The sequence below is a fragment of the Mustela nivalis genome (assembly GCF_964662115.1).
Source record: "Mustela nivalis genome assembly, chromosome: 3".
Classification (NCBI taxonomy): Eukaryota; Metazoa; Chordata; class Mammalia; order Carnivora; family Mustelidae; genus Mustela; species Mustela nivalis.
This window is the reverse complement of record NC_139022.1, coordinates 100,361,033-100,387,904: the sequence shown is the minus strand read 5'-3', so window position 1 is coordinate 100,387,904 and position 26,872 is coordinate 100,361,033. Positions and strand designations below refer to the sequence as shown.

At 39.3% G+C, this 26,872-nt stretch overlaps 1 protein-coding gene and 1 long non-coding RNA gene across 4 annotated transcripts in view; one reads left to right on the top strand and one right to left on the bottom strand.

Moving 5' to 3' along the window:
* KCTD16 (potassium channel tetramerization domain containing 16) overlaps nt 1–26,872 on the top strand; it is a 317,274-nt gene that overhangs the window by 209,222 nt on the left and 81,180 nt on the right. The gene's annotated exons all lie outside the window — the stretch shown is intronic.
* On the bottom strand, nt 23,006–26,724 carry LOC309862321. Its single transcript, XR_014310416.1, has 3 exons — nt 26,647–26,724; nt 24,340–24,964; nt 23,006–23,079 (listed from the first exon to the last, which is right to left on the bottom strand). It is a non-coding gene; the product is annotated as an uncharacterized lncRNA (long non-coding RNA).

Below are 26,872 nucleotides of genomic sequence, written 5' to 3'. Positions count from 1 at the left end.
GTTGGTGTAGTGATTCCTTTATAGTAAGAGCTGGGCCTTGCTGAGAAAATGTTTTGATAAGATCTCCGCTGGGGAGAAATGAGCCTCTGGAATCCAGGCGTGAGCTTAGCACCCAGGTGTCGTTTAGAAGAAGGATGCTATGCTGTGAAATAAAGGGGTGAGAGCAAGGAGAGGGTTCTGGTTTACACGGGGTAAAAACAGGGTAGAATGAGTTAAGGATCCTGATTTATGGAGTAGCCAGAGATTCTTGAGAGAAGAATCATGAATCAATCGAGATCTTTCCAAATGAAATGCATTATATAGTAGGATATGAATCCTTCTGTGAGGGCTACTTTTTCATTTAAAAATGTCCTACAATATTCTTGGTCTGTTTGGTTTTCTGGTAGAAGCCTATAAGGATGGTGAGATGGTAAAGTCTGTAAACTAGGAAGCACCATCTTCTTGGCTGTTGTCATTAACAAAATAGAGATGAGCGGTATGGTGTGACCACAGTGCTAGGCTACTTGTGCCATCCCTAATTAAGCAGTCCTTCTGTTAGCCCCTTGAGCTCACAGAGTAAATCCAGCAGAATATCCTTTGTTGGATGCCTCACTGCATGCATATACCTGTCCATTCAGATTTGAGGTAGTATCAGGTGTGGTGGTGGAGTTTGAGGAATAATTTCTCTTCTTACCCAACTCACTTCCTTCCCCTCCTGCTCCTATATGCATGTAATCTTAGTGCACCAGTTTTGGCCATCCTTCAAAGAGCCTTTCTCTGTTCATGAGAGACATCCACTATTGAACTTCTCCTGTTTATGTTCCCCTGAGTTTCCTTGGTCATCTTAAATGCAAACATTCTCCAATTAAGTGTTTATGGAGATCTTGGATATAACAGACATGAGTGAAGTGGTTGAGTGTCAGATTATAAGGAGTGGTGAAGACTGTGGGGATCTTTTGAATTTATGTCCTGGCTAAAGCTGATGCTAAACTTGAGTTGTTAGATACCAGGCAGAGAATTTGGCTACTGTAGCCAGCTACTCCAGTTTTCAATAGAGTATGCAAATCAGGAACTTTATGTGATATTTACTAATTCAATAGACTTGCATAATTAAAAAAAAAAAAAACTGTATCTCTGGGACCAGAGTCAGTCCATAGTTCCTTGCTTTATGACCCTTGGTTTAACCCTTTCTTTTCTAAACTTACCTAACCTGCTACACACATTTAAGATTCTGCAGGTTGAAGAAGGGAGGGGAGAAGCCCTCTCCAAGTTGAGGCCTCTAGCAAGATTATCTAAATACCAGTCAACCCTTTCACAGTGCTAAGAAAACATCCTGCTGACAAGTCTTGTGCGGTATAGAGTGCTAAAAATGTCATCTAGGGTTCACTCAGTCCCCAAATTCAGAAATGAGTAGGGACATGAGAAAGAGAACAATATTAACAAAACCCTCCCTCCCTTCACACTTGGTAAATCTCTTTCCACAATGCCAGGATTCTGTATAGTTAACTGAGTTATTATCTTTCCTATCTCTCTCTCTCTCTCTTTTTTAAGACATTATTTATTTATTTATTTGATAGAGAGTGAGAGAGATCGAGAGAGAGAGATCACAAGCAGGCAGAAAGGCAGGCTGAGAGGAGGAAGCAGGCTCCCCGCTGAGCAGATAGTCCAATGCAGGGCCCCATCCCAGCACCCTGAGATCATGACCTGAGCCGAAGGCAAAGGCTTAACCCACTGAGCCACCCAGGTGTCCCCCCCCCATCTCTTTTTTACACTTTGTTTTCATTACCTCATTGCACTGCAACTAGGGGAAGTATGTGTGTGTGCCTGTGTGTCTCCTCTTCCCTACACATGTATCATCACATAGACTCTGTTGGTGGGGGGGCATTCTCCTTGAAAAAAATATATATATTTTTTTAAAGATTTTATTTATTTATTTGTCAGAGAGCGAGAGCGAGCACAGGCAGACAGAGTGGAAGGCAGAGTCAGAGGGAGAAGCAGGCTCCCTGCGGAGCAAGGAGCCCGATGTGGGACTCGATCCCAGGACGCTGGGATCATGACCTGAGCCGAAGGCAGCTGCTTAACCAACTGAGCCACTCAGGCGTCCCTGAAAAAAAATATTTTAAAAAAGTTAAACCACTCACATCTATCCAGATTTCCATGCTTAGTTTGAGACTTTTAAGGATGTTTTCATGAATTTCGAAGCATGTGGCCTTCCCTCCTCTGCGTTTCCTCTTCTTCCCCAGGGCAAGGAACACTACTAGCCACAGGGCTGAAGAGAGGAGATGTGTTTAGAGCTGTAAGAAAAATCTGTAGTGATAAGCAAGAGAAGAACTTACAGCTAAAGGATTCTAGACACAGGGATGCCTGTAGTGGCTCAGTTGGTTGGATGACTGCCTTCAGCTCAGGTCATGATCCTGGAGTCCCGGGATCGAGTCCCGCATCGGGCTCCCAGCTCCACGGGGAGTCTGCTTCTCCCTCTGGCCTTCTCCTCTCTCATGCTCTCTCTCACTGTCTCTCTCTCAAATAATTAAATGAAATCTTTAAAAAAAAATTTTAGACACAGGAGTGAAATAAGACTGATATGTATATGGATAAATCAATATATAGTCAAATAAAAGATATGCTAAATCTACTTCCTTTCTTTGTCAGGTTACTAATAAGTGATTTATGTGATTTAAATCAATCTTTTTTTTTTTTTTTAAACTTCTCAGGTACCACATCTGAGCCATTATATACTCTGTTCTACTGAAAGCTTGTAGCTAACTTGAAACAGAGTGGTTTTTCATTTTTGTTATCAAGTTAGAGAAATAATTACTTAGTTTCAGATATGTACAGATATGCTAAAGCCAATCTATACTATTTTTTTCTTTTGTTTTTTTTTAACATCTTTGGAATCCAACTTTATTGACTGTGTCATCTCTTATGTCTTTGTTACTCGAATGTGAAATTTAAATAAATGTTTTAAGTGCATTAAAATCGTTTCACAGGTGTCATCGCTGGCAGATTAACTTCATTAAGGTTTAGCTCTGGTCCAGGCAGCAGAACAGATTTGTGTTTTAAATTATTCAAGTAAATAGCCAATGTGCCAGACACAGATTGAGCTGGACCACTGTATTATTTGGCCTATTCTCTCCACTTCAATGCATAAGGACACATGATTGCTTTGCCTTTGATGACTTTTTACATGCATTGATCTCCGACTAACATTCATCATGGGAGAAAATGCAAGCATCCATGAAATGGGATTTTGCTATATTAATTGCAGGCTTTCTCTTAGGTGCCTGGTTTCAGAGAGAATGGTCATTTACCACCCAGGGAGAGGGTGGTACATACTTTGGGTATTGTCAGAAGAGCTTTCTGCCCTCAGTATGTTTTGTGCTCAAAAAATAGATTCAGTTTATCCTAAAATCCTCCAGATAGGCATGTGCCCATTAGGTGTCCCATTTTTATGACGCCTCTGTGGCCACATGCCTCACTTGTTTCCACTGATGACAAGGAAGTCATGGGGAGGAAGCTCTTTGATTATTTTGGCTGTGTTTATACTCTGGGTTGGATTTTGGGTGAAAATTAGGGGATTGGTAACTGAAGAGATCTTTCATGTACTGGAAGAAGAGAAACTTACGTAAGATGGAAGTAGAATTATGCTAAGCTAAATCTAAGTGTTTTATAATAAACTTTGTGACCTTAAGGGCCGAGAGAAAACAGTGTGTGTTATTGAGAGAGGCTTTGGAAGATTCCTTTGGAAGATATCTATAAAGAGATCATCCTGATAGATAAGGGACAAGGAGTTAATTAGGGAGATTTGAGAACATCCCATAATCCTGAATATAGTTATTTTATTTTCAAAGATAAATCTCTTGGAAGCTTTTCAGGTAGATTTCTTTGTACAGGTATAACAGAAAACATCAATGTGGGACTATTCACTCTTCCTTTTAAAGTTCCACAAAGATAGGCTCTATAAAATGCACCAAATAATAGTACCTCTGCTTTTTCCCTGTGGTTAGCGTCTAATACCAAGAATTGTAGCTTGTATGAACCAGGAGTCACAACTTCATCCTCATCACTCCTTTCAGAAATATGCCAAAGAAGTTGTATTCAAATCAAGCAAAATGTAGATAGAAGAATAAACCAGTCATTAAAGCGTTTCCAGCACCGATAAGCACTATATCACAGAAGTTGTCTATATATTTAATTTTTCTCATTTTCTTCACAAACACATTTTATGCCCCAGCAATGTGCCAGTTGCATGCATGCATCCATTTGCAAGTGTGGTTTCCTCTGCCTACGATGCCAGTCATCGTGATACAGAATTCACCGTTATAGTGCTGCTCAGATGTCAGCACCTCTGGGAAGCCTTCCTTGGTCCCACACCCCTCTCTCTGACATCATACTTAGACTTCTCTTACTGAGCTTACTATATGTAGTTGCTTGATAAACATGCATTGAGTGAATGAATAATGAATAGATTTATAGCATTCCTCCCGTATTAGACTACATGCTCCAAGAAAACAATTTATTTTGTTCATGTTCATATATCCAGAGCTAGCACCATGTCCAACATACAGTAGATGCGCAAAAGCCAAATGCTGAATGAAGGAATGAATAATTATTCTTCAGGAGACAAAGTCTTTATTCAAAGGATCTCTGTATCCACTGCAAGACCATTGACGTTTCTCTCTTTGACTTGAGATTTACTCATGGTGTATTTTGGATGGGCACTGAGTCTAGTTGGGTCAAAAAAATAAGATTGACAATGAAGTCATCATTAAATTGGATATGCTTTGTCTCACTTGTGCACATCCTGCATACTATTCTATTCATCATTTACTTTCTGTTCCAAACCCTCAGAATTCTCTGGTAGGGAGCATCATGTTGTTCTTCTGACTGGACTCTGATAAGATAGCTTTGGCATGTACCCTCACCCTTCCTTATTGTTACCTCTGCAGAGAGGCAGAAACCTTCAAATTCACTTTCCAAGGATAAATTGGGCTGTTTCACCTTCCCTGGTGTCATACAGATGAGTCTGAAAAAAGCAGAAGAAACTACTGTTGAAGAGAACCTGAGGGTTCTCTCAGATGATAGATGGGAATTTAGAAAATTGCCCACCTTGGCTATAAATTGCATTTGCTGGGTGAGTTGAGGAATTAAATGACCATCTTCCATCCCGTGTTGCTGATATTTCTCTGCAGTCGGAGAGGCCCTCTCGACCTTTCTTCTCACATCATACTGAGTTATTCACTCCTCAGGTCAGCTTCTTTTATTTGAAATATTCAGATCTAACTTTTTTTCACGGGATAGATTCCTTGCTTTCTTCGTAGCATTTTCTCATGCCAGTGAACTGCATCATGTGTTAATAACCTTTTTACTGTGCTAAATTGCTTTGTTTCTATAGCTGATTTGAAGGCAAAAAAGGCCCTAGAGGGTGAAGGGGGAAAAAAGGAAACATTCTAAAGTAATTAGAATGATTACAGCAGCTGAAAACATTGCTTTCCTAAAACTGCAATATTTTCTCAGGGGAGTTTTGTTTTGTTTTGTTTGTTTGTTTTTGTTTTTGTATTTTACTTTACAATAGCACATGAGGTTCCCAAATCAGATCAGTGTTTGCCAAGTAAATGGTGACTGGTAGTTTTTCATTGCAGAGTTGAATGAGAGTCATGCCTTAGAAATTTTCAAAGACCTTATCATGCTAGGGTTATCTTTCTTATCCTGTATTTGGTACCAGTTATGTCATCTGCCTTTAAGACCATCTGAAAATAGCACTCCCACACTGCCCCCTACCTCCAGGGAAAAAACTGGAAGGAGAAGCCAATAAAATGGGAGAGGGTTTAAGATGGAAAGTTTCTGTGTTTCACATCCTTCTCATATGCTCCTCCATGCTGATCAAGTAGCACAGGGTGGATCATTTCTAAATGTATTCAGACCTTTCAAAATGGGTCCCCATCATTTCCTGGTAATGGACATACAAGTTCTATGCACTTTTCGGCACCCTTGCAGGTGTGAAAAGCTGGGGAGGAGACCAAGGGAAGGCCTCTCTCCAGGTACTGGAGAGAGGAAAAGGATGGGAAAGAATATTGGGTAGTCCATGCTTGAAATCCCTTCTCTATTGTCTCTGTTGAACATCTGTTGGAAACAGGAGCACTAGCTGCATTATTTCTGAATATATTACTGCATCATAATAAAGTTTTCGACAGAAATATAGTTTCCAAGTAACTTTAAAACAAAATTCCACTTGGAATATAAGTCTTCCATGTGTAATTTCCATTTTGCTATCATCTTAAGACAAAATGTGTTGAACATAATCTAACCTTTTCTGATAACTCTGGATAAGTTTGACACACATCCAATAAATCTTCAGATGTTCCTAATATTTGTAGCACTATTTATTTAGCGTAGAGACTAAATGCTACTAAGCTAATGGACTTTTATGGTAATTGTGACCAGTTTCTGAGATTATATTTCTGTCTTCCAGCTTTTGCTTTTTAATGATGGTAACTTGACTACTCTTCAGAGTTTCAGGATGGCTAAGTAAATAGGTGTATAAAATAAGAGGAAGTGAGATTCACTATAATTGTAAGTTGAACCTTTCATGGAATGCTTGTATACATTTTGTTGTGTCTGTTTTGGCTGTTTAGAGGCTCATTCCCTTTTGGACTCATTGCTGGAAGCCTGACACATGGATAAGTGAGGCATTGCAGTTTTTGTTGTGGCTGACGGGGGTGATGTCTGCCGCTGGGAATAAACAATCAGCAAACTCATGAATCATGATTCCCTTCACATTTCATTGTGAAATAATACTATTTGAGCTTAAAATTATTTGCCTTGATTATAGCTGTCACCAAAGGGAAATGTTGATTGAGTGTATAACCTTTCAATAAAATATAAGGCAAAATATAAGGTACAGAAATTCAGAAAAGTATTTTCATTTACTCATAGGTACTGAGGACTGCAGTGAAGAGAATATATTGCATAATATCCAGAAAACTTGATAACAAAAGTATAATCAGAAACATGACCTATAAATTTTTTACTTATTTTTCCATATTTAGTTTTAAATAGTTGTCAGTAATATTCTTGGAATCCAGACATAGGCATTTGTTTCTTGTTTCTCTCACACCCACTTCTACTTCTTCTGGGTGTGGTTCCCTTTTCTTGTTTGGAATATTACTCCACCTGCACTGACTATGGGTGGGATGGACCAAATACCATCATGTATTTGATCTTTCCATCTTAAATCACTGTATTTCCTCTAGACATCTGCTTCATGCCACTCCAACATTATGGAATGATTTTCTCTGCTTACCATTCTCACAATGGAAATATGGCCACCATATGTTGCCAAGTTCATGTATTAGTTATCCAGTCACTCAGAAGTGACAGAATCAGCTCTTGACCTCAATCCCAAGTTTGCAAGAGTACAGATGCCTGCCTCTAAAACAATCACCTGTATTAGGAGTAGTGTTCAGTGCTGTGCAGAAATGTTGCTAACACTCAAATCATGTATGGGTATTTTATTTTTAAAAGGCTAAAGTTGTTTTTCAAAAGTTTGAGGTGCCATCTGTTCTTCATTAAAAATATTGGTGGTCAACAGTGAGACTGCACTTTCTAGTAATCATTGGGATTTTAACGATTGTTCTTATAATGTTTTCACGTCATGTAGCTGCTACTGAGAGATAGTACCTTTAGAAATGTGCATAGACAGAAGGCGACACAATGAGTATATCTACTGGATTGGCAGAAAGACTCAGTTAAGAGCAACATTTATTAATCTCTTCTCTTCTCAGGCCTGAATCCCTGTTGACTTTCCTTCTCAGTTGATTGTAAAAGGTCCTATGTAGTGAATTGAGTGTGTCTGGAGTGGCTACCTCCCATATTCTGAATGGCCGTTCTACCACTGAAGTATCCCAGTTGCACTGGTAACCAATCCCAGAAAACCCCAAATACTTCTGTGAAATTAGTGGCAAGAGGTGTTCCTTGAGCATATATTTCTGGAGATTTCTAGGCATTGTAAAAAGGCTGGTAACTGGGGACTTGAGATTGGTACATACATTTCTTAGTATTCTTACCTCACTGTTGACCACTCTGTGGTAGTACTGTGGTATAACATCACATTTGTTCTTTCATTTACTCATCTTACTTTGAACTTTGTGTTTCCTCGTATGATTGTGTGGTTCATTGTAAGTGCTCAATACACATTTACTAAATGGATAAATATGTGTGTTTGCAAAGGGCATGGGAAGATATCCTCATTTTTTAATAGCTCCTAGATTTATGAGTTTAATGTGGTTCTTCTAAGAGGTGTTCAGTTATTACATAGTGGATGAGGGAAGAAAGGAATGACAATAGACCCATCCTAAAATGCTTTTGAAAGTTTATTTGGGGGGAAAAGACCCCCACCATTCCTCATAGAATTAGAACTAATCAAGGAAGCTCAGATTACATCCAAATGAGGAAGTGCACGTGAGAGTACTTGATAAACTGTAGAGGGGTATTTTTGTTACCACAAAAGACAACCACAGGCTCACCAGATTAAGATAGTTTACACCTGTAAAGCCCTTTACCACCTGCAAAGCTCTTTCATTTATAGTATCCCTATCAGTTTTTCAACAACCTCATGAGGGAGCTATTTTGCCATCTCCATCCTGCAGATGAAAAAACTGGTTCATTGAGAGAAGATAATTTGTTTGAGATCAAGTACTTAGTAGTGAAGTCAGGGTTCAAGCTCTGTTTTTCTGAATCTGAGTCTAAACTCCTTCCTCCACACTAGAACAAATACTCCAGGGTAATACCCTGCTGATTTAGTGAGTAAGGATGCTTTTTACTCATTCAGAGTATAAAGAATTGGCTACTCTTTGCTTTATGGAAAAGGAAGTCAAGGAACCTACAGGTTTTAGAGTTGTGCATGAGCCACAGGCTAGGCACAGAGTCTCAGGTAGAGTGAAGGAGTGTGAGAATGTCACTCATATAGATGACTTTGTAGGTGTCGCTCTCAAAGTGGATCTTTGCTGCCAAGAGCTTTGCCACCAGATGGACACCTCAGTCCAGCCTATACGGGATAGGTACTTTAGCAACAACCCTGTATATTAGGAATTTATTAGTGACCCCCTTCCATTTGGTTACCTGATCAGCAATTCTGATGTCAGAGAGGTTTAGAGACTTGCCTAAGGACACAGTGCTAGGAAAGCTAGCATTTCCTCTCACTCCGTTACTTTTTCTCCCTTAAGCTCAAATATTATATAGAATATATCATCTATTATTAAGCAGAATAAAAGCCAAATCAAGCTTTTAAAATAAATAAACTTCTTTTGTACTATTGTTTTCCTTTCATTATCAATTTTCACCTTTTATTTCATTAATTCACTCTGAATATTGTCATGGATTTAATACATGCTCTTGAAATTTTTATCCTCAAATTTAGGACTGTTTGAGAGTTGGATACCATAAGAAGAGCCATCACTTACTGTAGGAGCCGGTTTCTATTTTAACCCCAGAGATCTAATTCATGCAGTTTCAGCTGTCTGTGCACACCATGCAAAGGTCTTTATTTACATTTTCCAGCCTTCATATTTGTTTGTTTGTTTGTTTATAGAGATTTTATTTATTTATTTGACAGGGAGAGAGGCACAGGGAGAGAAGGAACACAAGCAGGGGAGTGAGAGAGGGAGAAGCAGGCTTCCCGCTGAGTATGGAGCCCAATGCATGATCCCAGGACCCTGGGGTCATGACCTGAGCTGAAGGCAGCCACTTAACCAACTGAGCCACCCAGGTGTCCCTCAGCCTTTGTAATTTAGAGTAGAATGAAATTATTTCTATACTTTTATTAAGCCTGTAACACTAACTTTTCTTCCCAGCCATACTGGGAGGCAACCTGGGGAAAAACAGTTATTCATTCAACAAATAATTCTTGAACACCTACTGTGTTTGGGGCTCACTGGTCAACACAGAGAGAACCCCACTGATGAACTAAACAAAGACCTCATTCTCATAAAATTTTCATTCTGGTAGATATAATAGATTAAAAAAAAAAAACGTACGTGTGTGTGTGTGTATGAGTATAGGAGGATAGAAATGCCATAGAGAGAAATAATGCTAGTTCAAAGACTGGTAGGCAATAATGGACATATCCAGGTATTCCATACATGGTGGTCATGGAGGACCTCTCTGAGGGTAACTTCCTTTCCACCTTCCCAATAGGCAGATTCCCTCTGGGGTTTCTTGTTGCAGTAGACTAAGCGGGTTGCAGGGTAGATGGACGATTCTGCTCTGTGAGCAAGTAATTGCAAATAAACGACAGCCAGAAGCAGACATCATCAAGTTAGGGACAGGCAGGAGAATTGTAAAAAGTATGTATAGAGTGCAAAGTATAGGCATGCTGATAAAAAATTCTCTTGGTTGTTTCAAGTTGCCCTTTCCGTTGGTTATGAAGGTTTCAGGTTCAGAAGTGATTTGATCCTTTCCTTGCTTGTGAGAGAGAATAGTTTCTCTTTCTTCCAAAGGTCTTGGTTACTGCTGAAGCAGTGACCTAATTAAAACTGGATTTGAGCCTTGTAGACTATCTCAGAATGTGCACTGTCTTCTGAGGATATTCATTACCTAATCTCATATTTAAAAAATTCTTTTGTCCAGACTAATGAGTCTTATCATTTATCTCTGAAGCAAGTGACTATACACATTTAATATTTTATGCGGCTCTTTTATATGGATATGAATCGAATTATAGCCAATCTATTTAGCACCTTTTCTGTGTATATAAGTTATCATGGCTATCTGCCCAGTCAGGTGGATTTCTTTGTCTCAGGTTCAGGTCGACCTAGCAGTGATTTTAGATTTCTTTTTGAGAACATGAAGAAGCATGCACTGGGGGCACCCTGTAGTAGGCACTGGAAAAGGTGATGTGTTTAAACTAAAAAGGGGAAGGTTGGATTTGGAATCCTTGGGAGAGAAGAAAGAGGGAAATAGGTTCTAGCTCTAGTTGGTGTTGGAAGGTCCTGTCCTTGGAATTGGGAGTGGAGCTTAATTGTACACTAGCAGAAAATTGAGTCATCACATCATTAGGTAAATTCATGAGGAGAACTCGGGCTATAATAGTATTTTTCTCAAACCAGGGTCAAGTTGATTTGTCGCATCTGGGATACAGTTGTGATATTTCTCATCCTCCTTTCCACTTTCCCATTCCTTTCTTGTTTCTTCTTCTTGCTCCAAGGTGGCCAGTGCCTTTATGAGCCGCCTCCCACCTCCACTCCCAACAGTTACTTCTCAGTCACTTCTTGTCTCTGTCTGCTCCAATGGGATTCCACTCAGCCTACTTTGCACTTTTACTGTACTCTTTGCTCACATTAAAACATAGGCCTATCCCCTTGACCATTCCAGCTAACCTGGTATATTGCATTGTGCATAGCCTCTGACATATTGTAGATACTTAAAGTATATTTCTTAAATAAATGTGGTCATAGCTTAATATGTAACCCCTACCACATACCAAAGATACTTATTCAAGAGTTTTTATAAATATATCTTGGCATGATCTAAATCCTTAGAGATATTAAGGAGAGACATATTTATAAAGCTGAACCCTTGATGAAGTTCTTCTTTTGCCCACCCAGTTCCTTTGGGCACAAATTCTGAAATGTTTAGTGAGACTGAAGGTCATTCGCTGCATATCTATATAGAATCTGGCCCAGATGTTATATTAATAATTTTTCTTTTATTAGCACTGTCTCACATGAATACTTCCTAGGCTGACCTTCTTGAATCGAGAGACAGGGTGGCGTGTGCAGAGTGAAGCAGATGTACATTGAGAAGTCTCTTAATTCACCTCTGGCTCTGCCTCTTATTCTAGCAGTATGATTCTGGGCAAGTCTCTTCATTTCTCTCAGCTTCTAGTATCTTTCTATAATATGGTAACTTCAATAACTGACCTACCTACTATGGATTCAAAGGATCATTTGTCAGACTGGATGTGAATCTCTGTGTAAATTCTGGAGTGTAGACAAAGATATAAAGTCATGTTTAATTCTAACATTTGGATTTTTACTTTAAATCCAAGATTAGGGCTTTGTGCTACACATGTTTTAACTGATTTGTTGATTTTATTAGACATCAGCAAAAGTGTGTCTAATTCACTTATTCATGTGATAGTTGAGTGCTTACTTATGGCAGGTAATATGCTAAGTGCTGTGTCTAGAGGTGAAGATAACATTATACTTTCTGTTGGGGAATTTACAGAGGGGAAAGAGATATTAAATAAATATTTAAATAACTACATAATTATTAATTTATTATTAAAAACATGTTAAATGCTATGAAGAAAAAAGTAAGATCTGTGAGGGAGATACAATAATGAGTAAAAGCCTGATATTGATGGAATGAGTAGGAATAAGCCAGGTCACAAAGAAATAGCAGAGAGAATAGCACATGGATAAAGCTTTATAAATTCAGGAAACTTAAAGAAGGCCAGTGTGGCTGTGAATGAGGTGAATAGTGGGAAGTGCTTTTACTGGATCCTAATGAGTACAAGGGGGAAGTCATATGTGTAGCCAGGGACCGGATCATGTAAAGCCATGTAAACGCATGGTTAAGATATTCAGTCACATTGTAAGTTCAATTTAAAGTGACTGAAGGTGTTAATGAATTTTAGAACACTGAAAAAAATTAAATTAAAAAAAAAAAGTAGGTCTATGGGGTTTAAAAAAAAGGTGTTGAAACATGAGACTGATAAGGGCAGAAGATTTGTCTTAAAAAACAACAAATAAAAAACTTCATGGTCTCTGGATGCTATGTGGATAGGTTAGAGATGGACCTGCAGTGGAAACAGATAGATGGGTTAAGAGTTTTATTGCAGGGGTTCCGGCAAGAAGTGGGAGTGATTGTGGTTGTCATTGGTGCTGTTCACTGAATATTTCTACCTCTTCTTTTTCTGGGAATTCAGTAGGATTTTATTCCTTATTTCTTTTTCAGGTATGAGCTCTTAAATCTTAACTTTGATCAGTGAAACTGAGAACTTGTGTCATTTCTCGACAGAAAGTTTAAGAACTGATGTGTGAGTTTCTGTGTTTCCTCTCTTTCTCCTTTGATGTGCGTGGAAATACATATCCACGTAGAGTTTCCATCACTGCAAGCCCCTGAATAACAATGATTAACAGAGTCTCACTGCTGACCAACACTGTAGTGTAAGCAGAGTATACTTTTGTTGTGTACTGAACCATTGAGATTTGGAGGTTGTTACTTAAGCAGAAAGTGTCCTGACTGGTATAGTTCTTACACATAAACGTACTAATTAGTTTCCATTTTTTACAAATACGTTGGTAATTCCAATGAATGACCCTTTTGAATTCTGTTGGTAGAACTGTAGCTTATCTTTGTTGCACTTATTTTTACATTCTGATTCAGAGCACTGTTCTTGAAACATTAGTGAAGTATATCAATATCCTAGTTTTTTAACGAGTGCCATTAAGTACTTTTGTAATTGTTTTAGTTGTCTCCTTGTATTTGTTATCATCTACATGTCCTTCAAGACAGAATTACAGTTGAACTCCCAGACATACAGCAAATCTGAATTCTTACAGTCTTTAATTTGTGTTTTGTAGTAGTGGTGGATTAGTATGTTTCTATAGGCAAATACTAAGACTATGTGAGATGCTTTTATATTCCTGTGTCATTCCAGCTCATTCTAGGCAGCAAGCAGAAGAAATATCTGTTCTTGGGCATCTAGGTGGTTCAGTCAGTTAAATGTTGGCGTTAGGCTCAGGTGAGGATCTTGGGGTCATAGGATCAAGCCCATGTCAGGCTCCCTGCTCAGTGGGGAGACTTCTCCCTCTACCTGCCCCCTGCTCATGCTTTCTCTGTCTCTCTCTCTCCAAAGAATAAATAAAATCTTAAAAAAAAAAAAAGAAATATCTGTTCTTAGTCTCCTGTGCCTACTCAATGTGTGTGTGTGTGAGTACATACATATATACATATACATACATATTTACTTACACATATATTTATATATGCATATGTGTATACAAATGTATATAAAAATATGTATATATTTGGATATATTTAGATACATATATATGAAAGCCAGGTTGGTTCTTCCGTGCTACCTGCATGCCTATTTCTTACTCACTCACTCACCCCTGCCTTAAGAGAGAGTAGGTTGTGTATTTAAAGCATTGGCCCATTCCCTAGCAACCTGTATTCTGGTGTTTAAATGGCTTGTAGGCTGCAGCAAGGACAGGAAGAGTTAATTGCTGGCTTTATTTTGTTGGGAGACGCAGCTTTCATTTCACATTGATTTTCTGCATTCTCTGTGCCAATTTGTGACAGCTTGTTTCGCAGCCCCACATTTGTTTAAAGCTCTCTAACAGACTGATTCTATTTTTTTTTCCCATGATTTTTTTTTTTTTTTTTTTTTTTTTTTTAAACTTAAGAGAACATGGCTTTGCATGTGGTTGGGAACCCAGCTAATCCTCTCTCTCTGGAGACCTTGATTGGCAGCTCCCCCTGTCGTGCAGATGTGAAATGAGGAAAACTAATTTTCCCATCGACTTTCTAGTTTCTATTACTATCTGTCATTTCACATTGGTGCTCATTACAGCCATCTTCTTGCCAGATGGAACTCTGCCTACTCACTGGTGTCTATTTTCTGCCACTCATGGATCATGACAATGTCAGACAATATGTCAGTAAACTCCTTTCATGCACTGGATGGATTGGTGACATTATGGAAAATGCTTGATATTGGCAGGCAACTACCTTCATGTTATATGCGAATAAAGGAAAGTCAAAGCCAAAAAATCCAGGTTCCTTGAGAAAAGTTGCCCATGATACCAGAAGAGAGAGATGGTGTTGGCAAAACAAAGGGATAATTTTGAAGCCATAGCTGGTCTCTGAAAACTGAACCAAAGTGACTAATGACCCCTGTGAACAACTAAAGGATTATAGTGTGTCCAACTAATGTTGGAAGGTCCTGTACCTGAGATGACCAGTCACAATTGGAAACCAGGATGGGGTGAAACCACTTTCTCAGAGTGCAGTCCTGGACCAGAAGCATCAGTATCACCTGGGAACCTATTAGAAATGCACATATTATGGTCCCACCCCAGTCCTAGTGAATCAGAATCTTTGGGAGTAGGACCCAACAATCTGTGTCTTACTTTTTTTTTTTTTTAAAGATTTTATTTATTTATTTGACAGAGAGAAATCACAAGTAGATGGAGAGGCAGTCAGAGAGAGAGAGAGAGGGAAGCAGGCTCCCTGCCGAGCAGAGAGCCCGATGCGGGACTCAATCCCAGGACCCCAAGATCATGACCTGAGCCGAAGGCAGCAGCTTAACCCACTGAGCCACCCAGGCGCCCCAACAATCTGTGTCTTAAAAAGCCCTCCAGGTGATATTGGTGCTTGCTAACATGGGAGAAGCTGACTTAAACTGGAGCAACCAGTGGAGAATTGGTGCAATCATGGGAGTGTTATGTAACTGAGTTGATAAGCCAGATAGTTGTTCCAGTTATCAGTTTCTTTTCTCACGTATAACCATTGGGGGGGGGGGATGTTTCTATATCTATTATATTGAACCAGATAACTTGAGAAATGTAATCAAAATGCCAGTTTATTTTTGTTTTCCAAGCTTCCTTTAAACGGTATCCACTGAAGGAATGTCTTCTCTGCCTTGAGCAGAAAACTCCTGGGGAGGCCTCCTCGAGGTATTCTGAGGCTAAAATCTTATGGACACTTTAAGGGCAAATAGGTCTCAGTGCAATTGCTAGGTCCTCTCTCCACCCCAGCTGGGCTGACTTTAGGGTAACCTCTAGTAGGGCTCTTTATTCCTCACTCACACCCTCCTACTTGCATCCATTCTGGCACTTCTCTTCACAATAGTTTCCCTGTTAGAGTTCTAGTGCCCTCCCAGGTAGCCCTTTTGGGCCCAATTCAAACTGTTCCAGGCTGGCTTTGTCTTCCCAGTATGGTCCTAATGTGGACCATGGGAAACCCTCAAATATCTTTGCCTAAGATCTGCAGTCAAGTAGGTTGACCACACTGCCTCAGCCACTCTCCTGGTTCTGCTGCCCAAGATATCTGCCAACCTCTAGTAAAGACGCTGATAAACTGTGGCCCATGGGCCAACTCTAGTCTGCTGTTTTTAAAATAAAGTTTTACTAGAACACAGCCACACCCATTCACTTATGTATAGTGTGTGGTTGCTTTTGCACTACAACATGGAAGAAACTACATGGATTGTAAAGCTTAAAATATTTTCAGTCTGACTCTTTGTAGAGGAAGTTTATCCACCCTGCTCTAGAACTTGGCTGTGGGAGAGAGGAAGGACAGGGAAAAGGAGCAGGAGGAGGAAATGGGAAGTCATATCCCAATCCACTTTGCCTCTCAAACTCTAGGGATTTATCAAGTTCTCCAAGTAGTCTCCTTGAAGGATTCACCTCTCCCTTACCTTTAAGGAAAGAAGATAGCCACATGGCAGTAATTTTATCCAATAAATTACTGCAAAAGTCTTCTCTTTCTTTTTTAGTTCTCAACATCTTTATTCCTTTGGTGTAAGTGAGGAGCCCTAGAGTCATAAAGCCCACCTGGGCCACCCATTTTGGAAACACATAATTTTTGTTTGGTCCTTCATTTTGGTGTCTGATAGCTATCACCTGAGGTCCTTGGCCAAAACTAATGATTTGCATCCCAATGATGATGGTGTTTAGATAGTTAAATTCAGATGACATATTTGAATCTTGATCTGGGAAGGATATGGGAAGTTGTTTGTAGACTAAATTAAAACTTAACTGATACTTTTCCTGTGTAGTTGACAATGGAAGGTCAGATACTCAAATTAAAGAGATAAGCACAGAAGTTTTCCGAGATTGTTTATAGGTGACTTATCTAAATAATATATTTGGTCATTTCTGAACTTCACATTAGGCTTTCTGCTCAAACCTAATATTTATTTCAAATTAAAAAAAAAAATCCAAGCATCACTTTGTCTCCTTCGAACAGGCTCAAGATAGGTTTCATGTTAATCAGTGTCCCTGCATGAATGACAAGTTAGCCTGCTTTCCAATATCTGAGATGTAAACTGACTTATAATATCTTCCAGTCAAGTACAGTACTTTGTTTATTATTTATTTGCTGTTTTTTTAGCATTGTTGGATTTACTTTATAGAAATATTTATCTTGTATTATTTTGGAAATGATGGAGACATAGGCAAATGGTCCATGAAGAAGAAGAACCCATTCCCCAGGCCAGTAAGAAGAATATGTCTCAAATACCCTTTGAAATGACCCAAAAAAATAAAATGTACATTTTGTATAGTACATGTCCCATGAGGCTTTAAATCCCAACCTTCCCCCTAGCAATAGTACATTACCATGCAGTTGGACTGGTTTAGTGAACAAGTAATCAAAATAGCTGAACTATGAAACCATGGATTTGATCATTTTGCATTCTTCATACCCGAATCCAGTGGCCTGTCTGGTGAATTTACTGACTTTGTGCTTGTAAACAATGGAAATTATAGAGCAAAGCCAATCAAGTGTATTTTGCTCACTTTGTATTTTCTAATAGTATTTTGCCAGTTTATAGTTTTATAGAATACAAAATATTCAGTAATGTGTTTACTACTAGTTTTCATACTTACAGTGAAATGGTGATAACATATTATGTAGTAAAAAGGAGAGCTGCCCGCATCTGTTATTAGTATACATACTTTAACAGTTTTGTTAAATCCTGCTTTTCCTCAGTCTTATGTTTTTGTCCAGTCTGATTTATTTCAGTCTGCCATGATTATAAACGTGTGCTAATATACATAGCCAGAGTATAAGGCAGGTTGTTAAGAGAACGTGGGAATTGCTTTACTTCATGGCTAATTCCTCATTAAGTCCTTCCAGCATGAGCTCTAAAAATACGAGTCGTCTTATATCTCCAAGTTGTTTTTAAGTTTATTCACAAATTTTGAAGCTTGACTAGTTGTGCAAATGCCTCCTTCCATAAAAAGTTTGGAGTAGTTAAAACAAATAAGCTCCTGGTATAAATACTCTTGACTATATTACAGATGCACAGATATGTACACATTTACGTAAACTCATCCTGGAAAGAGACTCCTATATGGATTTACCTATCTTAACTGTTTATTTGTACTACTTTATCAGAATATTTTTATTTCTTCAAGGTTTAGGAAAGGTTGGCAATCCAAACAACCATGTTTTTGTTGTTACATTTCTGCAGTTCCTTGCATTTATGCCTACATACCACAACTTTTTAAGACCTTTGCTATAAAAGTAAAATATTATATTCTCAATTGGTGCCAGTGAATTAAGATCTCCAGGGTGCACCTCCACTGTATGTAAGTACCAGAGAGGAATGACAGCAAGTTTGCTAATACAGAGGAACAGGGCACTGATTTGTATTCCCTTGAAGCACATGTTGACTAAACTCCTACTATGTGTGAAACACGATGCCCAGTGCTTGGGGGAATCTGAAGATTAAAGTGATGCCATCACTGTGCATATTGAGCCTTAGGAACATTCATGACCTACATGTACAGATTTATCAGAGTTATCTAACATATAAGATGATTCACATGAAATTATGTTGTGCCCCCAAGTTATATCTAAGTCACTGCTATTTCCTTCATTCCTTGAGTTATAAGCAGCTCACCACTAACTGGAAAATGTTCCCCCTGGAATTTTAAGAATCTAATATTACTGCACATTCTGAACATTATATATGTAGAGAGAGACAGACAGAGACTGAGGGAGAAGCAGAGAGAGCCAGAGACAGTAATTAGGCTTCTCTGGGTTTTATAATTTGTTCTCTCTCATCATTTCTAAATAGAAGCAGCTTTCAGTGAGCAAAGTGGTTATGTTTTACCATTTTGGGGGCTGCCGTATCAATTACGAGTGCCTTTGTTGAGGTGCAATCAACTGAATATATATGAAAATTTACGAACATTTTCCTCATTCTTGAAATCTTATTGAAATGTTGAAGTATATTTTGTTAATAGCCAATCTAGTCCGTGAAATGCGTTTTTTGTAATCTTCATGAGCCTGATTGATAAGGCAGATGAACAAACAGCATTTCATATGTAGAAATGAGCTTGCCATGCATATAGCAACAATCATTATGATATTCTTAAACTCATCTCGTTTTCTCATCCTCTGCCCCTCTTCTAGTGCCAAATGCATACTGCAGTCCTACATTTTCTAAATCTCCATATGAGAAAAGATCTCAGATTGATTGTACCTCTGATAGCAGAAAAAAGAATGAAGGAATTCTAGGTGCTAGAATTTTTCCTCTAAGAATCTGTCAGTTTGAGTTCAAATACTTTGTTTCACTTTGCCTTTACCTTCTGGTCCCACATCCCCCATCCATAAAGTCATAGCCATAAAATAAACACAACTATGATCTTGGTGTCTCTTCACTTCAAATACTTTTACTTTCTAAATATATTGATTGTTTTCTCTGCATGATGCCCTTTCACCCTTGGCTTATAATAAGAGTCTCTCAGTTCTGTTTCAAGCAGACAGAAGGAGTTTGGCTAAATCAAGATAGAATTCCTGTGGGTATGGGAGCCTACTGGATGGGACAAGAGCCTTGCAGTAAAGAAGGAAGAGCAGTAGATAGGCCTCCTTGAGAGATGCTCACCATGTGTGACTCATAGGTGTGATACCCTTACTGGTTTGAAATAAGGAAGAGATACACAGCCTGAGATGGAGGAAGGAAGTGGCCACCTGGAACTCGCGAGAGAGAGGGAACACAAGCAGGGGGAGTAGGAGAGGGAGAAGCAGACTTCCGGCTGAGCAGGGAGCCTGATGCGGGGCGCCATCCCAGGACCCTGGGATCATAACCTGAGCTTAAGGCTGATGCTTAATAGCTGAACCACCTGGGCACTCCAATAGCAGTGGATTTTAACATAGTAGAAAACATTACTTATGGAGGGAAACTTAGAAATTATTCATTCAATACCATCTGTATGCCAGGCACTGTTTTAGGTGTTAGGGTTCAGTGATGGGCAAGACAGATAGTGGTTCCTACCTATGTGGACCTTATAATCTAAAGAGAGGAGGCAAAGAGTAAAAAACAAATCTCAAGAGGGTATTATATATCCATATAATCCTGTGGAAGGAATAAACCAAGATCATGTGATAGTAATTACATATCACCTTTAAATTGGAAAAGACCTCCCTGTATGGAATCATTTTGAGCTTAGACCTGCTGGAGGAGAGGGAGCCGGTGATAGGAAAATTTGAGGGAAGAGCATTTCCAGGCAGATGAAACAAGAAGTACAAATGCCATGAGCTGTGAGAAAGCTTTGTGTGTGAGAGCAGAGAAAAAGTTCATGTGACTGGGGCAGAGTGACTTAAGGGAAGAGTGGTTGGCTAAAGTTTAGAAAGGTAGGTAGAGGCTGTATCATGGAATGTTGTAAGCCAAGGTGAAGGTCAAGTGTGAATCCCTCCTTTTTAAAGCTAAAGGAGCTGAAATTCAAAGATGCAAAATGCCTCAGTCCTACACAAAGGTGTTTAGTGATAGCCCAGGTTCTGACTGCTGCTTTGACCTCTATGTCATACTCACACTCCTACTAAAGCTGGGTTCACTTAAACCCTTGTATTATACATCGATTTTCGTAATGGGGGTTTACAGTGATATTCTTAACAGAATGTTGATAAGAAATAAAGGAAATGAGTACCCTTCCAGAGGAGAACTACTCCAAGCTTGCATTGTCTTTTTAATTTTCCATGACGTGGGATTATACTGCTTCTTATATCCGGCTGAAACACGCAAAAACACACACAAAATGCACAAACACAGACACACAAACCAATGTGAAAAGGAGATAAAATTATTCCAGTCATACTTTTAATTTGTTTCCATATAAATATGGCCTAACTGTTGGCCCCTGGGGAAGCTGTGGCCATCTGATTCCAGCACCATCGACAAGTGGGAGGATGCAGAACTTCCTGGGCACTTTGCAGACAGATGTATGTTTGTAATACTATCATCACTTTGGGGCAACAAAAATGTATCCACCTTACCTTTACCAGCCATTTATCCATCCCTTCTTCCATTAACTCAGTTATGCATACTTATTAGTTTACTTATAAACAGAAGATCTTGCTGATTTCTCTAACACTCCATAAGACAAGGTCATTGCTGCCCAGATTTTAAATCTGTGCCTCACAGATATGGCATTAAGCTAGGTGTGGTGAAGTGAATTACTCAAATTAATGCTGGTACATGGATCCAAGCATAGCTGACTCATATTCTCTTCATTTACCTAATATTTGTGGAGCACCTATTTCCTTGGGACTTTGCTAGGCCCTGATAGCAGAAGTGAGCATCAGACATAGTACCTTCATGGAGCTTACTACAGTCTATACTGGACAACCTTCCTGCGTAGGAATAGTCCAAAGACATGGAAAAGAGAGGATGATTTTCTCATCTTCAGTTTTTGGAAGGAAATCTCAGTTCGGTTTATAAGCCAGAATCTGTTGGTGCCTGCAGTGCCCAAGACTATTATTCTTCTTCTGCCAGTTGGATGCTGGCACTACTGACTTCTCATTGGCTTCAAAAGAAGATTTACTGGACTGACTGATTACCTCACAATGGCATTTGTGGCAAGAAGATGTTTACTTGGCCTTTGGTTCACCACCTCCCCTTAGGTGGTGGTGCTTTAAACATGGCTACTTCTCTTGTATAAGGACAAATGACAAGTGTGGCACTTTTGCAGCATTTGTAGACCAAGTTTTATGTCGTGTCCAGTGAAGTCACCTGTTTGTCTATAGATGAGTAGAGTAAGAGTATGTCTTACTGATAATGAGGAATATAAGTCTTGGAGTCAAAATGATATGAGTTTAAATTCTGACTCCATTACTTGCTAGCTACAAGTTATTTATTATATCTTGAGCTCATTTTTCTCGCCTTTTTTTTAGGAATAATAAGGGTACCTGTTGCAAAACGTTGTTTAGAAGAGTTCATGAGATAATCCCTCAAGAGAGCTTGTTCTTTGTCTCCTCTGGCTTTGGGGGCTGCTAGTATTCCTTCAAATAGCTTTCTCCTTTTTGATCTCTGACCCTCCCATCTCCCTTTTATAAGGACCCTTCTGATTCCATTGGGCATATGCGGATCATCCTGGATAATTTCCCCATCTCAAGATCCTTAATCACATTTGCAGTCTTTTTAACATGTAATGTGGATTAAATTGTGTCCCTTAAAAAGATATGTTGAAGTCCCAATCCCTAGTACCAGTGAATATGACTTTATTTGGAAATAGGGTCTTTGTGATCAAGTTAAAGTGAAGTTATACTGGGTGAGAGTGGACCCTAATCCGATGACTGGTATCCTTATACAACAAGAGAAATTTGGACACAGACACACAGAAGAGAATGCCATGCAAAGATGCAGAGACAGAAGTGACATACAGGGAGAATCATCTGACTACAGAAGCAGAGATTGGAGTGACATGTCCATAACCCAAGGAGGGACAAGGAGTGAATTGTCAGCCACCACCAGAAGCTAAGAGAGGCATAGAGCAGTCTTCCTCTGAGAATAAATTGCCTTCTGACACCTTGAGTTTGTACTTCTCAACATCCAGAACTTTGAGAGAATAAATTTCCCTTGTTTTAAGCTACTGGTATGTCGTAATTTCTTATGGTAGCCCTAGGAAAATAATATATTGTGTAAGACAACATATTCGCAGATTCTGGGGATTAGGGTATAGACATTTTTGGGAGATCATTATTCAGCCCACCTACCACACATACTGCTTAGTCTTTCCTGCCCCACTCTCTCAATGAAGGTCTCTCTGGTAAGTAGTACCAAAGCATAACTGATAGTTCTGGAAATGATCCTAATATCCCACCCAATCCTAACGTGGTAGGGCAAATTTGGGGTCACTTACTTTACCACGTGCATGTGCACTGAGTTCAAATAGTATACGAAACAAGGGGCTAGGGCTGGGTGACAGGCCTTGTGCATCCCTCTGGTGTCTTACTGCATGGGATATACCCTGGAAAGACAGAGTAGAGTCCAGTCTTCAATATCTGGCACTCAGATCCAGCACTTAAAAACAGGGTCTGAAAAATGTCTCAGGATCTACTGGATTCATTTAATAACACTTCTTTCTGGGAAAAGAGAGAACATAGAAAAAGTGTTTAGAAATTTTTTATAACAATCTGTCATCCATTGGAAACAGGAAAAAAAATGCTATTCCCTATGGACTGATACAGAAACATAAAACAGCATGGGGAGAAGATCCTCACCTCACCAATAGTAATAAACATTCAATAAACTCTCAATTAATATCAGTATTATAATTATCATTTTAATAGCTATATTCTGTCTTTTTCCACCCTCTTTTTCCACAGTGGCTATCTAACTATCTTTCATATTCAATGAATACTCCACTTTTGTCAGTTTGGAGTTTTGTATAATCTGGTTGGTAAATATTCTGATAATGGGGAATATTCCTCAAATGTAATCTGTACATAGTAGCTCCTTTTCCTATCTGTGTCACAAGAATACTAAGACCATAATACATTTGAGGTGGCAGATGTGGGCATGCTATAATTCCATTATAGATGAAAATGGAATGGGCAAAACCAATGGGCCTTAGTCTTTGCTGAGATACCAGAACAATGAATTTGGCCATCATTGCATGTTGGGAGTATTATAAGAATCTCACTGTAGTAAAGAGGTGATAGGTTTGCTTGATCCTCATCATGTTTGTGGGGAAACTTCTAGAGAAAAAGGTAGCAGTGTCTTCCTGGTCCCTGGATCCCATCTACATGGCTGGAGGAAGTCTCTCATGGCTGAACTGCTCTGCACTTCAGCGGATACAGAACTGATAAGGACACAGAGAACTGTCAGGGAATTCAGGCATTTGGCTTCCATTCTTGGTCAGGAACAAATTAAGCCAGATTTTTCTTTGTATCATGAGTAGAGTTCAGAAATGAATAGTAATAGTAATAATAATACTTAGTTAATATTAAGTACTTTATATAACAGGTGCTCTCTTAAGCCCTTTACACATTATTATTTTCCTCATTGGGAAACTGAGCTTAAGTAATTTGCCCAAGATCATGGGTATAAAATAATAAAACCTACAACTTTTCTAACTCCAAAGGCCAAACTTTAAACCATCTTACTATAATTGCTTCTGAACATTAATATTCCATTTTAAATAAAACTCATTTTATTTTAATATATTTCTCTGTAAAATGTGCTCTGGAAATTAGGGGAAAATCAACAGAAAGTTTAAGCATAGTTTCCTACAGAGCACGATTTGCTGGAGAGTGGGGTGAATTCAGGCCAGTGAGAATATTGTGAGCTGAAAAGACTTTCCTAGGACCCTGTGATGTTTAGAAAATTACTTTCCAGGATACCTTAATCCCTGCTGTCACAGCATGAACCCCATTCCTCTTGTTCTGTCCTCAGTAGAGATGGTAGCCTGCCGGTAACTATTTCCACAAAATAAGCCTTCGTTGTGCCTGAAGACTTCTTTGGACCCCTGTCTTAGTTTCCTTTCTGTGTAACACATGAGAAGCCTCATCCTGCTAAGATGGGAACTTAGGTTCTACTTTTCACAGCTCACCAGGTAGCTGTGAACTTGCAACTCCAGGGCCACACATTCTAGCAAGTGTCTCATCCACAGGAAGCTGCTTCCCTGGTGATATGGGCTTCTTTGGGCTTTTGTTGGCGAACAGCTCTGTTTTTCACACTATTGATTGGGATGACAGAAGGCAGCAGTGGGGTTCTCCAGTAGGATGCCTGGAAAGACCCAAGACAATAGGGTTCTCTGCTCAGGCTGTGAGTCTTCTCTCTCCCCTGTAGCTTGTCTGAAGCTATTGGTGGTACTAAGCCCCATTGACAGTCATAGTTAATTTTGAATGTTCAAGGGAGTAGATAAAAAACAAAGCTGATCTTTATTCTGTTTACAGGGCAGATTTGCAAAAATGTAGGAAAATTGTTGACCTCTGTTTCATTCTGGTGAAGTACATTGTAAGTACCCTGCAAAAAAAAAAGATTTTTTGCATTAGCAAACAATGTGACTATCCTAGTCCTTGTGCCTGACTACAATGAGAATTACTCGACAACTAGTAAGCACCCTGAGAATTCTCAAAGCTATTTCAGCTTAATAAAAACAAACTTGCACTAAACACATAGCATTTTAGTTTGGACAAAGGTTCTAGCCCTGAGCAGTGGCTCACAGGCAGTGACTGATGTTTTCCCATCCCGAGGCACAGTTGGTTAGTTCCTCACTTTGTCTCAAATCTGTTGTCGCTGAAGGACATTAGTTTGTTACAATATGGAAATAAGGGGAGGGGGAGTCCTTAAAGGTCAGATAGTTATTAATGATTTGAACTGAGGAAAGGATTTAAAAATCGCCTCCATGGTAGGGCATCTTTTGAAGGCTTTACCTCAATGATCTGTTCTAAGCATTTACACTTATAAGTGACAGTTTTCTCCCCTAGCTGTCAAAAGGCAAGATTTTTTTTCCCTCCTTATTATCCTGTGGCCCAGATGCACTAGTTATGGTTCATCTCATTTTGTGATAACACATACATCACATTGGTGCAAATAATCAAGCAGGCACCTGTTTCCCAAAACGGGGCCAACACCACCCATTCGCTAGCAACCAGTAGAAGGCCAAGAAAGGTTTGATGGTGATGGAGGGTGAAAGCCATGAGAAACAGAAGAAGGCAGCAGGGTGAGGCAGGGGAAATTCCAGCTAAACTCGTGATGTGCCAGTTGACATAGAATTCTCCCAGGAGCTTTCCTTTACCTGCCACCTGTGTCCCTGTGTAACTATATGGCAGGGTAACTCATTGGTCATTCTCAAACTTGATATTGTCTGGGGTTTGGAGGCTGAAATCCTATTCCTGTTCCACTTCCAGCTGGCCAGCCACTCCTTATCAGTAATCACCATTTGACCATCTCAATCAGGTCGCAAGAACAGTGTTTTTGGTTGATCTTTAATGCTAGGACTTGGATCCCTTGGGCCTGGGGTTAGGTGAGTAAACAGGAGGAAGGCTTTTGGCAAAGCCTAGGAAAGGAACGCATAGGCATTTCACTGTAAAGTTCATGCCTTTATAGGAAAAGGTGGGGCAAAGGAAGGTGTTTGGGAAAATGGCATGTTGTAGGGTTATCAGAGTCTCTAAACTTTTCATCCTATTTCTGCTAATATTCTTCCCCCATTCCACCACCGAATTTTGGGTTGAAAATATTAGAAAAGATAAGACAGGTAATAGTTTCACTTTGGATATATTTAGAAATTCATCACTTAAACTCACGGAATTCATGTTTAATATAAAGTGGAAATTTAGAGCCTTGAGTGACCAGATATGTTTGGGGCCATTGTTAAGATCTCAGCTGCTTTTTCTCACCATATTTCTTCTGCACATTGACTAGCTAGGACAAAACATAAAACCAAGAGCAGAAGGGCTGGTATTTGACTAATCTTTGTAAATAATCACTGGCTCTGCATATCCCTGGCAGAGAACATCCTCAGCAGAACAGTTTTTTGGATACCATAACCTGGTGGAATTTGCAAGGCCTAGCCACACTATGTAGTTTAAGCCCCTAGGCTCCTGTCAAATTATTCTCACGATTGATTTTCACATAAGCATATTTATGTAGACACAAAACCTTCCTATTTGAATCCTTGGCTCGTTTGCTCTATTAATACTTACAAGTTTTTCACCCTGCTTCATATACTAGTTCAACAGTGATGTCAGAAAAAAGCAAGAGACTTCAGTGAAGAAACAACCTATGAGGTAGAGATACACAAGTCACATTACTCCGTCTCAGAGCTTCCCACTGCACCTAGAATAAATCCACACTGCTTACCCTGGCCTTCCCAGCCCTAAGTGCCACAGCCCCTGTCTATGGCCCTAGCCTCATCATACACAATTATCT